Source organism: Neofelis nebulosa, chromosome 9 (genome assembly GCF_028018385.1).
Source record: "Neofelis nebulosa isolate mNeoNeb1 chromosome 9, mNeoNeb1.pri, whole genome shotgun sequence".
Lineage (NCBI taxonomy): Eukaryota > Metazoa > Chordata > Mammalia > Carnivora > Felidae > Neofelis > Neofelis nebulosa.
In genome coordinates, this window is record NC_080790.1 from 97,013,323 (window position 1) to 97,027,105 (window position 13,783).

At 46.5% G+C, this 13,783-nt stretch overlaps 1 protein-coding gene across 2 annotated transcripts in view; it reads right to left on the bottom strand.

Annotated features, from left to right (window-relative positions):
* The window catches only part of SLC24A3 (solute carrier family 24 member 3), a 488,983-nt gene that overhangs the window by 121,333 nt on the left and 353,867 nt on the right, over positions 1-13,783 (bottom strand). The gene's annotated exons all lie outside the window — the stretch shown is intronic.

Consider the following 13,783-nt stretch of genomic DNA (forward strand, 5'->3'; position numbering starts at 1 on the left):
TATGCATCACCACCCCCCACTGAGTGACCTGGCTCAACAGCTGGGGACCTTCAGTGGGCAGATGCTATAGCTTGGCCAGGAGGGCTCAGACCAAAACCCCATAGAATGTAGGGCCAGGATTCAGTAGGACTAGTGAAATCAGCCCCAATTCTGGCAAAATCAGAGCCAGAGACTTGATTACTTGTAAGGATCCTTTTGCTTCTAAATCTCTCTTGGGGTTCCCAGGGGGAGATGGCAGGGTTTGGCAGTTGTGGCTAGAGGCAAGGGGAAGCCAAGACGGCCAGAAGATGAACCTATCACCTGGGTAAAAGTCAGAGGTTTTCTGCCTCAATTTGGTTCACAACTTTGTGCAGAGAACACTGAGGCTTCTCTCAGGAAGACTCCCGTGGGCCTTCAACCTGGGCCCTGGGCCTTCACAGGTGTTATAGGCAAATACAAGCCATCCAACGACTCCAAAACACCTGTGTTTCCAAAAAGGAAACCAGCATCTTCACCAGGAACATCCCTATCCCTGAGCTTTGCCTCCCTGAGTCCAGTAAGAACCCACCTGGTGGACCCTCTCCACCTTTCCTCCTTTTTCCGAAATGCAGTGGACTCCCCTAAAAGAAAGACCATAGGCCAAGGGCACAAAGGGCTGGGCCAACCAGTCAGGGGCAACTCTCATCAATGTGGGACATTGGAAGGGCAAGCCTTCTGCTGTTCTGTGCTGTGGAAGGTCACGGCACTGTAGCCATGGCAATAGAAAGGGCTCTGACATCCATTCCATGCCATGCCACGTTTCAATACCTGCCATAGTCAGAGCATGTACAAATGTAGCTCAGAAGAGTCTGTTTCTGAAGCAAGACATCATCTTGGTTTTCACTCACAGTCCTCCGAGGTTGTCCATCTCAGCACTTTCTATAAGAAGTTCTAAAACAGAAAGACTTCAAGGAAACCCCATTCATGTAGACACTTCTAGACCAGAGAGAAGAGCTATCTGACATTCTGGGAGGACCTCTCTCTTCAATCGTGAGACGTGTTTTTCTACGAGCTTCTACCATGAGAGACCTCCCTGCGTTGTTTTGCTCTGCTGGTTTTTGCTCTACTGTGATTAAGGATACAAATTCTAGAACAAGACTGCCTAGTTCTGAATCCCAACTCTGCTATTCCTGGATGTGTGTTCTGGGGCAAATTTCTCCACTTTCCTCTCTGGGCTCAATTTTCTCATCTGTAAAATGAGAAAAATAATAGCTATGCCATGGGGTTGATGGAAGGATTACCTGAGTTAATATAGACATAATTTTGTATTAATTCATATGAAGTCCCAGTAAACATGAGTTGTTCATACTAAAACTGTCTTTAATTGGAAATAAAAATAGAATGTAACTGGAAGCAGAAGAATGGTATATATTGTTAAAAAGCAAAAAAGGAAACGAGGCAAAGACACTATGGGGAGCCTAGAACCCATATTTTTAGCAGCTATGTGTCACAGTGATCAGAGACAGAGCAAGGGAGTGGGAAAAAGAAGATTTACTGTATGATGACCAAGATCTTGACATGATGAAGGCCAGGGGTCTCATGCTATCTAATAACTGATCTAGACCTGAGTCCCCCCACTGGGGATGACTGCATCCAGGATCCTAAATCTAATTTTCCATGCCCCAACTGCAGCCACAGTTTGACCGTGGGGAAAAAAATTCACAAACAAATAAAGCACACCCAAGCCATTTTCTTCCCCAGTTTCCTGGAGAGTGGCCGCTCATGTATATCCACTATCAGGAAAGAGAGTTCCCCTCCCTGCTGTGTAAACAGAAGCTGCCCCTTGGTTGAGTCAGGGGGAGGGAAGCCCCAGGCCAACCTCTACTCCATCTTACTTTGCCTGTAAAAGCCAGACATTTGGTACATGAGCTCTCCCGTTGCCCCAAATGGTCTGCATGCTATCTGGAAAGGTTAATGATATTTTTTTTATTTCTCACTTGAAGATTCAGGCTCAGGTCCAGTCTTAAGGTTTCCATTTAAATGCAGAGTGATATTTCCCTTGCAGGAAAGAGCAGATGGATCAGGAGGGCATAAATGTCTTACTTCACATAAATAAAAGGAGAGTGGTCTGGAATAGAAAAGGTTGGACTATAAAAGTGTTTTGCTATATTAAAAAAAAAGCAAAACAAAATCTACAGAATTTTCCTTGGTTGCTTCCCCATTTTCGAGTTGCAAACTGAGTCCTAGTGACTTCGCAAGTAATGACAGGGCTTGTCGGGAACTCAGAGAAGCTGGAATAAAGATGCCCCCATGGTACCGCAGCCTAGTATGATCTGATAAAATATCCCAGCTCTCTCTGGACCCAGGGAAGGTAGGGGAAAGGAAATGATAGAGAATATGGTAGGGATTTCAAAGGTCCTATCTGGCTTCACCACATGCAAGAGCATGACTACCAGCAGTCTATGGAGCTCCCAGGTGTCAGCTGTAAATGCACAAAGACTGAGGTTGATATGAGATGGGCAATGCCATTCAGGACTCAGGTGTCACCGCATCTGAGGTCCTAGAAGGAGCTAATCAGGGCTTTCACCTCAAATGACCCCAAGAGGAATGGTGTCTCTGTAAGACAGCTGGGCTGGGCTGCTCAGGCTGGTTGAGAACAACTGTTAGTGGTGAAAGCTGCCCAGCAAAGTGGCTGGTGAATAACAGATGGCTGATCAGACTTCAAATTAAAAAAAATAAAATAAAATAAAATCTAACGATGCATTTTGGCCCCCTTACCAGGTTTCTGGACCTGACACACCAGGGTAGAATTTAGAATATGCTAGAGGATAGGCTGGCTCTTCTCTGAAAACAAACCCTCCTCATTTCTCATGATTGATTTGGACCCATTTGTATCACCAGGACCCATTTACATGGGTCACGGCAAAAGTCCCGAGTCTTCCATGATTTAGCTCATTCTGTCATCTCCATTTCCAATTTGTCAGCAAATCCTCTTGGTGCTGTCTCCAAAAACATTCTAAATCAAACAACCTCTTCTGATCATCATTACTGCCCCCAATTCAACTCACGCCTCACCACAGTCTGCCTAACTAGATTCCCTGCCACCATCTTGTCTCCACAGGGTGCCTTTTTACTCAGGGTAGTTGGACTAAATCTCCCAAATTACAAAATAGGTCATGTTACTCTATAGCTTACAAACTCCAATGGCTTCCCACCACAATCTGCTTCCACCAGAACTCTCACTCAGCCACACTCCACCTTCACTAGGCTCCAAACGGGCCCTTTCTCTGACCCATGAACATGTCATGCTTTTTGCTGTCTGAACACCCACTCCTCTTCCCCAGATTTCCATGGAGTTTGCCTTCATGATTTGGGGTGCTTTGACACGCTTTTCCTGACCACCCGTCATCTCCTATTCCAATGTACTTCCTTTAAGAACTTCTTGTTTTGTGCTATTACTTGATCATTTATTGCTTTACATTCTCTTTGCCTGTGTTTCCCTACTGGCCTACGAGATCTAGAAAGGCAGGAACCTGTCCAATCTTGTCTACCTCTGTATGCCCTATGCCTGTACATAATAGGCAGTGAATGGAGCCAAGAATGGAAGTCCGCATAAAATCACTAATTAGATCTCACGACTTTGTCTCAAACCCTTCCCAGAGAGTTTCTGCTGTTCCAATCCACTTTGTCTTTGAGGTACTTGGTGGCAAGTTGTGACATTCATCCCTGCATCCGTCTATCCCCCGAACACCTGTCACAGAGTTCCTGAGCGTGTTTGTGCCAACTTATGTGACACATATATCCATACATCTGATCCATATATCCATCCTCCCCCTGCCCCATGTCCAGGGCGGTGTTATCAGTCAGTCACTTACCACAGATCGACTGAGTGCTTACCATATGCAGGGGGCACCCTCAGTACCTCAAATATAGTTGGAAATAGGTGTATCCAGGCTGGACCCTCAGGGAGCTCACACCACACACCATGATTCCCCACTGGCAGAAAAGTGCTTCCCTATGGTTCTGCAGCCTCTTCATGCATCTCATGGTTGCTGGGGATGGTGGTGGTCACTGCATACGCCTTTCCTGTTGCCCTTGGCATTGGTGTTTTCTTATTCTACCTTGTGAGGTTAGCAGGCCAGCCTTTTACACTGTCCCAGGGCAAGAGCTGTCTATCTGCTTGAATGGCATGTTCCTTCTGCTCAGAGAGACTCAAATGTTCAAAACAGTGCACAGAACCAGAATCTTCATTTCAGATGATGCCATTTTCTTCATGGAGTGGAACAGAGTAGTATTTTCTCACTCCATAAAATTATCAACACTTACAAAGGTGCCTTCCCTAGAAACCCCTTTCTAAATCCTTCTCTTCTCCCACCTACTCTCTGTGACCCTGAATTTGCTTTATTTTTCTTGCTAGCATTGACCACCACCTGGCATCATATGTCATCTCCTCATTTCACTACCACACCACCTAGGTACCTCAAACTCTATCACTCTATCTGTCCTCTATCTCATCTATCAACCTATGATCTTTGTTGGGTATTTAACATCCCACATCCCACTACTAGAATGTAATTTTTTCACTAGCATCTCTTCTGTGCCCAGACCAGTGCCTGGTACATACTAGGTACTCAGTAAACATTTGTTGCATCAATGAATGAAATTACTGCCCAAAGAAAGAATATAATAAACATTTCCTCCCAGAACACAATCGATGGATTACTACCCTGACTTCAAATTCACAGATGATAATACAAAGAGACAAAACACCTTTAATTAACATCGTTGTGCAGACAAGCTTGGGATTTTAAGTACTGGGTATTCTTGGCATCTGGGACTGGCAATGGCTCATGCCATGGACACACAGGCCACAGCTCCCTGGAACCAAAGCATAAAATCTGTTCTGTTCTGTCATAGCTCATGCAATGCCCTCTGTATATGTGTGTGCGGGGGGGAGGGGGGGGCGGCAGGGAGAGGAGGTGACAAGAGCTAAGACCAGGGTGGACTCTGATGGCCACCTGGCAGAAGGCCTTCTTTGCCCTGCTGCAGATATGCTTTCATGACTTGGTAACATTGTGTTTTCTTTTATCACGGAAGCTTTCCAGCAACTTTCTGCCTGGGGTGGAATTAGAAGGCCATGATTAGAATTCCTCACCTCCCCTAGGGCTGTCTGCAGGCTCTGGCTGTGAATAAAGGGCAAGTGTCTTTAAGGGGGTCTCTGTGCCAAGTGCCGGGGTGCCTGGGCCCCCCTGGAGCTTTCATGGAGCCCAAGTGTGGGTGCACAGACCCAAGATGCCGGAGTCTGTCAGAAGAATATAAGCTCAGCAGACACCACATACACATTATATGTGGGGGTGAGGGAGCATGTGAGGGTCCCTTGAGGGCTAGTGTGGATGGCTGTAATATGGAGGGAGGGTGAGTCTCAGGCTAAATCTGCTCTCTGAGCTGGGCCAGAGAGACAACTAGTCACTTCGGTGCTGCTGCCTGGACCCCTGCAGCCCTAAAAGCCTCTCAAATTACTGGTTCTGTGACGGACATTGCCTAGCCTCTCAGAGTCTCAGTTTCCTCTTTTCTAAAAACAGTGTCCTCGGGACAGGCTGTTGTGAGGATGAAGGGCGTTACTATAGGCAAAGTGGTGAGAACAGTGCCCGGCACAGAGTAAGGACTAAAGAGAAATACTACCTAAAACAAGCATCTGCCTGTCAGACAGACTTTTGTCTTCCCTGCATTCATCCTCAGTCAACCCCAGGTTCAGCTGCTGGTTGGGAAAAAGGACCTATAAACTGTCTGCTCACAGTTTATATCTCTTTCTGTGATGTCACTAAGGGGTAGCCTGCTCTGGTTCAATGTGGCACCAGCCCACAGGGTAGATTCCTGCTAAGAGCCCCACATGTCCACCCTAGGAAGCAGTGTGGGGGACGTCGTATCCACTTGGGCATGAGCATGAAAAGAAATGTTATTTGTGCCTAAAAGATGGACTCTGTTCATGGGGTGGTGCCCAGCTGTGATGGCTGTAAGGTTCTGGTCTCCTTGTAAGTTGAAAGTCTTTGCCAACACCGAGAACAGTCCTCCCAAGGATGTAACCAGCAACCTGAAACCCCATCCCCTTTGCTCACTTTCAAGGAGCTACGTGAGACTTAATTACATGAGAGGAATGTTCAGCCCCGGCTACCAGAGACTCCCATTTTCCTCCTCACTTTTCTGGAATGATGTGTCTCAGATCTCAGTGATTGCTATGCACAGTCAGGCTGGATGAAGGGAGGTGACCTTAGCATTTTTTGCCACACACCCAAGGAGTACTGTTTCTGAGTATATCTCTTGTAAACCCACATGAAAGCAACAAAATAAAATATTGCCATGATCACTTTAAATCATGTCTAATGGCCTTACTCTCTGTTGATTTGGAAATGGAAATGAATTGCACAGAACGACTCAGAGGGGAAGTCAAATGAGATGGTTAGAGGGTCCAGTGACAGAAGTGACAGTGACAGAAGAGGACAAAAACTCCAATCAAAAAATTGGGCAAAGATTTGAACAAAGTCCCCATCAAAGAAGATACTGGATGGAAAGCAAGCATGTGAAAAGATGCCCAACACCATGACTCATCAGGAAGATGCAAACTAAAGCCAACCACACTCACTAGAATGGCTAAAACCGAAATAAAGCAAAACCAGCAACACCAAGTGCTGGTGATGATAAGGAGCATTTGGAGTCTCACATACTGCGGGGAATACAAAATGGTGCAGTCACTCTGAAAAACTGCTGGCACTTTCTTGCAAACATACTCACCACACAACCCAGCAATCCCACAACTAAGTGATCTGCCCAAAAGAAATGTGTTCACACAAAGACCCGTGATGGTCTCTGTTCACAACACAGAGACCTGTGTTCACACACAAAGACCTGTGATGGGCCTGGGCATTTTATCATTTGTGCTACACCAGCCAAGGGAAAGCAACCATTGACACAGGCTTTGTGCAGGAGACATTTATCTGCTTTGTATGATAATCAGGGTCCAAAAGCTATGTATTTGGGGTGGAACTCATCACATTCTTAGCTCTGGGCAGAAGAAGAAAATGGGTGTGTGGTTCTTGATTAACCTAAGCCAATTGGTTACTCTAGTTCCTTTGCCACAGTGGCTGGTTCAGGGATGGTCAGGTGACCCAAGGTGGCCCAATCAGATTTTTGCTTGATCATGCCAGGTGGAGGATGAGAGGTAGGGTGGCGGGGGAGACGTTCTCTTTCTCTCCCTGTCAATGTGGTGTGTGTATGTGAGTCGTGAAACTGCTATAGTCCTCTGCCATGAAGGATAGTCTGATGAAGGAGTCAGAGAAGGTTAGTGATAAGAGAATCACAGAAAATGGGCTGGAGCCCTGAGACTACGATGCCTGATGTCCATTTTCCTCTGTATTTTTTAGAGACACCAATAAATTCCCTTCATTTAATAGAGCAGTTAGAGGTGCTTTGTTGTTGTGGTTGTTGTTACCTGAAACTGAAAGCCTCTTAACTCAGCTAAATGTGGGTCCAAGAATAGATCTGACTTCAGGAGGACATTGCAAGGAAGCAGAACAAGCCAGAGACAGGTGTTGTAAGCCCAAGTCAAAGCTAACAAAGAGATCTGGGTTGAGGATGCAGAGGCCATCCAGACGGAGCAGTGCAGAGCTGGGTGGGTAATATTAATGGAACTCTAGGCCAGGAACAAGTGTGTGTCAAGGGAAGATTATTACCCGGCCTTGAAGGGAAAGTGGGGAATGGCCAGGGAAAAGAAATGGCCAAGAGACAGTGAGGGCAGCCAGTTACAGGACTGGGGCATCAAGGGGAGGGACAGTTCATGCCGCCTGGGCCAACTGCCCAGTGAAGGCTGCCTCTTGCCCAAGGCCAACCTCGGTCTGAGATGTGAGTTGAGGTGAGCCTGCAGGTGGGGCGCAAGCAGGCACATCTGCTCTTCTGATTTCAGTTGGTCTCAACTAGGGCTGAGGATGTCTTCTAGCAAGCTCTTCCTGAGGCAGGTGGCCATCAGGTGTCACTGGAAGAAGCTCATATTTTACTGGAATGTGATAGATCCAGTGACTGCTCCAGACAGACCTGACCCTACCTGTGGTGACTCCCGCCCCACAAATTTTCCTCTCCTACTCACTGAATCAAATATTAAAGCATCCTGCCTTCAGGTGAGGCCTTCACCAGCACCCTTGAGTACTCCATGGACTACTCATTCTCCCTCGTGCACTTTCATCTCCCTTTCTGGGGTAAATGACAGACCTCCAGCCCCTGTTTTCAGGAATGTGTGTGTGTGTGTGTGTGTGTGTGTGTGTGTGTGTGTGTGTGTAGGGGGGTTTCAGCCTCAGTCCCCCAGCCCTGAGTCCCTGTTCACAGTCCCCCAGCCTCTTGGGGAATCAGAACTGGAACATGATAAGATGTGTCGGGTTTTGTCTAGAGAACAATAAGCTAAAAACTAAGGTGTCCAGGGTAAACCAGGGTGGTCTGTGGGCTTCTCACTGTGTTTATTAGCTAGAATCCTCTGTTTTGTGAAAGTGAAAGTCAGGCGGTAGATGATGCCATCTGATTATAAGAGAAGCTTCTAGCTGAGTACTGGTTGGGCTCACCCATCCCGGACCATCACCATTGTGCTGACGGGTCCATTCTTTGCATTGCCCCCAGCTCCTACACTCCACACTTCTAAAGAACACATAAATGCTAGAAATCATCATAATAATGCAATAACAACATCTGGGAGTTTTAAGTCCTAGGCTCCCCATGAAGAAAGAGAATGGATTTTACAGGCAGCAGATCTGGGCTCCAACCACACTTCACCACCTCAAGGTAGCCTCTCCTGTACCTGGGTACCTGCTTCCTTGCTGTAAATGAGGACGATACAGTCTTAAAATGTCACAGGTGTATTTCTACGAATATTTATAAGGCACATTGTAGTGCCTGCATGCTTAAAAAATGCTGGCTGGGATTGGTTTCTTTTTGATAAACAGTTTTGATCTGGGTTTTTAATTTTTTTTTCCATTTCTCTGCTGAAATTACCCATCCATTCATTTATTTTTCCCATCTGTCCCCATTTAAGATAGATGTTTTAAATTCTTTTCTACTAATTCTTGTATCTATATCATCTGCGGCTTGTTTCTGCTGCTGCTTTCCGTGGTTATAAGCCCTATTCCTGCCTCCTCACAGGTTTTGGATTTTATTATTGCATCCTGGAAATTATATACAGAAGAAGGGTGAGAACTGAAGAATACTACTGATGTTTCCCCTCCCAGAAATTTCATGTCTGCTCTCATTGGTAAGCTAAAGCAAGGAGGTGATTATTCAGATCTCATTTGATGGGGACTGAGCGGTGGGCCACCTGTGGTCTGCCCTACCTCCCACCCCCAGCTTCTGAAGGAAGGGCTAGTCTCCTAGTTCTCAGGGTTGGATTTCGGATTCCTCGATTTCGGGTATTGGGAGAATGTGAGAGACGGCGAAGATAGGATGGTTTCTTTCTGCTTCTCAGTCCTGCCTTCACTTCTGTTTTCCCAGAAAATTTGGGGTGGGGTGGAGAGGATCAGTGTCCTCTGTCGAGCAAATTATTATTGTTTGTGACAGTCTTCGTATGTGACAAACTCCAGGACATCCCAGCTGTCTCCGGCACTGCCAGTAGCTCAGTTGGCTTATCTCCACCCGGCAAAGTTCTGGATCTTCACAGCCGTCTGTCCTCCCTGCATCCAGACCTGCCAGGACTCAGCTCCCTTACAAAGGGCTCCTCTCTCTGGAAAACAGTTCATCAAGTCTCTCCTGCCTCCATTACTCTCTGATATCCTATACACAAGTATGATTTTTGTATTATCCAGACTGCTTTTTGGTGTTCCCATGGGAGCTAAGGCCTTCTGCGTCCTAACTGGAAGCAGCAAGTACCTAGAATGGTAGTTGTTATTTTTAACACTAGAGGAAATTCCCTAAATGCAGGATGTCCTGGCCTTGAACTCTTAATAGTCAGCCTAATGTTAAAGCTTGTGTTTCATCCAGGGGAGCTGAGAATGAGACCCTGCAGGTGGTTTATTTTTAAAGGCTTAGTCAAGTGTGTAGCAAATGCTTTATGAGTTCACTCCTGTCTCCCTACTTTTACCATTTTGGGTCCTTCTAGGGCCCAGCCTCTAGGCCTCTTAGCTTGGGGGTTTTCCCCGGGCTCCAAAGTCCATCCTGCCCATGTCCAGCAGAAGCAGTCTTTACCAACGATTGGCGGAGGTTGGTGGATAAATGCCCCAGCTCCCTCCCCCTTGGGTTGGATACCTCAGGGACCTGGGTTCTATAGAGTCGTCCATTCCCCCAGAAGTAAATCCCAGCTGCTTACAGTGGTAACTTACTTGGTAACACACTTTCCTTGGCTACTTTGTCTTCTTGGTCTCACTTCCTTCTGTCTGGCATGTCCTGGGATCCCCTTTCAGATAAACTACCTGCCTTTGAATCATTGCTCAGATTCTCCTGCAGAAACCCAACTGAAGGCAGGTGTCAAGTCAAATATGCAACCTCTGGGTGCTGCTCGGGTTTGCGCGTGGGGGCCAGCATGGACAGGGCGTTAACAGAGAAAGGTGAAATCAGCGAAGGTTAGATGGACCTCGCCGGAGAACAGCAGGCACATTTCGAGAATACAAGGAGGGCTGATGCTGGAATTCTTTATTATAAACCGGAGCCATGTGCCAGCCTGGAATAACCAGAATATGAGCGTCCTAATTTGGGATGCACTTAAACTGTTTACTCTCTGTGGTTTTGTCTTTAAAGCCTAACATGCTCCGGATGGTGGATTTAAATTCATAAGTACATTGTTTCACAAAACTGGCATGAAGTTCTTGCAACACAATATGCAAAATGCATTAGTATGTTGCATCCAGAGCTTAGTGTTCTCGCTCTTATTATGTTTTGTTTTTAAATAAAGAAAACTTGTAGGACCACAGCCCTGTAAATGTCTTGTGGGGATGCCAACAACCGCTCTATAAACCACTCTCGCAGAAGCAATTTTCCTCTTGTCCCACAAAACTCCCAAAAGCACCTTAGGCGAACACCAAAGCACTGGGTATGTTTGCAAACTGCAAATACGGCAGACATTTAATTACATCGAATTCATCAGAACCCTAATTGAGACAGGAACTCAAACCTTACTGCTTAATTACTTGGATTTCAGAGGAGTAACAGACTTGGTCATGAGCAGCCCTTCAGGCCGGAATACATTAGAAAGAGGCCCACGGGCACTGGCGGGGAGTTCTCCCAGCCAAATGAAAGTGTGGAGCCACATAAATAACCATGCTAAGTGAGACCCATGACTGGATTTATTAATCAGTTCATTCCCCAATATCCAGCCCTTGCTGTAATGTTCCGCTGCACTGGCTGCATCACCTGGGAATGTTTGTTTCTCAATATGTAAGGGAATGTTCATTTCTCACAGTTTTTCTTTCCCTCCCGCTGATCAGACAGCACAGAGACGAGGACCAGTCCTCTGAGATCGTTCTTTGGTCAACATCTCTTCATTTTGGTTTTCGCGTAGGAGACCTTCTCCTTGACCTTCCCTTCCTTCCTTACCTGGTATCCCATGGCTATTCCACTAGTTAGTTGATCCCATCAACTTCTCAGCCAAATTATCATAGTGACATAAGGTGGGATTTGGAGGTGAGGACCCCATGGCTCTTCTGAGAGCTGATAATGGTGTCTTTTATTGAGCATTTACCATGTGGGCCGACTCCTGCTTAATGATGAACATGTGAACGTTTCATCCTTATGGTGATGCTAGGTGGTAGGTGGGCTTACACCCACCCGCTCCATAGATTTGAAAACACGCTCAGAGGAGCGATAAAGTCACTTCTCCAAGATTTCACAGCCAGCAAATGGCAGCGTCAGGATTCAAACCCTGGCCAGTCCTGTTCCTGGGCCCACGTTCTTTCTAAAACAGAATTCTTCTCCCTCTGCGAAGACTTCAGGGACTCCACAAACTCCTGAGGAAGAGAGGTGGATTGTCTCAGCAACCTCCAAGTGGGCAGGAGACAAGAAAAAGCAGAAGGAGGTGCCAGCACCCAGAATCATCATGTGGGCTACAAGGTTGTGGTGGGTTCTTCTCTCCATGATGGTGCAGGGTTGTGAGACGAGCTTGGCAAAGACCTTCCAGAGGGAGTAAAGCGACTGATACCAGCACATGCTAAAGTTCAGGAAGCAATCTGCCTTCTAAGCAGGCATCCTAACCAAGCCAGTGATTAACTGCATTGCTAATAAATTATGAATACAAGTGAATCCAAGCCACTTCATATGTAATTAGTTGCATGGCATTTACTAGATACTTCCCAGTCACTTGTTTCATTTCTTTACGTTGCTTCTCCCCCTTTGGGCTTGCCTTTCCATCAGGCGGCAGGTACAAATGACTAATGAACTAATGACAACACGAATAACGGCCAGCCTAATGATCATACTGCTAATGGTGACAATGCTAATTAAGAGAGTGTGAATGGCAACAGCTTCTTCTGCAGGATGTGACTATTCATCTCCGGAGGGCAACAAGAAGACGGCGGACACAGACGAGATCCAGGGAAGTGCAAACAGCACTGAAGGCGTGGATGGAGGCTCGTTTTTTTTTGTTTGTTTGTTTTGGGTGATTTTTTTTTTTTTTGCACTAACTATATTTATAAGAGGTCTAAAAATCATCATATTGTGGGTCCACAGAATCTAAGGTCAGACATGATGGATCAAAAGGATGAGAAAAAAGAACATGTCAGTCTATCAAGTTGGGGAGAGCTCAATCACCACGTGTGGACACAGCTGTCCAGGAGCTCCAGAAGTACCCTTCACTTGGGGGCTCTGGAGCTAATTCCTGATGAGATTGACGTGTCCCTCTGCCTGTCACCCACAAGCAGCAAGCCCACTAGGCAACCTGGACAAATCATTGGCATGAAATGACAGCAGTTAGAAACACGCAGTGGAGAACAGCAATGCTGTGCCATGGGCCTCCTGCAGAGGCTCTCCAGTCTGCATTAGAGAGATGGGCAGGGTGGGAGCCCCTGGCCGTCTGACTAGACAACAGAGGGGCCTCAAAAAGGGTGTGAAAGAAGGTTCAAAGGATTGTTCCTTAGCCCTTCAAACCAGCCCACCACCTCCAGTAGAGCCTGTGGCCCCCACAGTGAGGCAGCTGGTTAGCATCACCAAGCTCCTCAATATTGCAAGCAGAGTGCCGTCAATGGGCTTCTCGAAGGTGCTTTTCCTAGAAGATGTTTAAAGTGTGTTTGGGCAGAGCTCAGGATCTTGCTGTTCCTGAACAAAATTCCTAGGAGGGAACTAGGACAGCGAAGCTGGCAGACCCTTGGGAGCTGTGGCACTGTCCCAACTGCCAGAGAGCCTCGCACTTGGCTAACTTCTTGGGTGTCTTCCCAAGGCTTTCCAAAACAGATACCAGACCCCATGACACTCCCTGGAGTGGAACAGTCTCCAAAGATAAAATGCAGGCATGCAAAACTCCTTGTGACGCCAAAAGCAAGCTAAGTCAACATGTAAATAAATTGCTTGATGGCTATAGCAAAACTGTCCTATGCTGTGATGACAGCAAATGGTTTTAGCAGAAAAAAAACTATCATTTCCCGTCTCTGTCTCTCTCTCTCCCTTCCCCCACTCTTATTTACTCTATTGCCATGGAGTCAAAGCCATACCTTAAATTGTTTTAGGTCATTCCAGTTCAGATCGTGACATTCAAAATGAGTTTGACACTTTCAGATTTATAGCCTGCACCTTCGGGCTGGTTAATTACTTATGTGGATCTGGGTGCTCTCCACTCCATCAACATGGAGACCAAATAATGGTGCCTGACACTTTC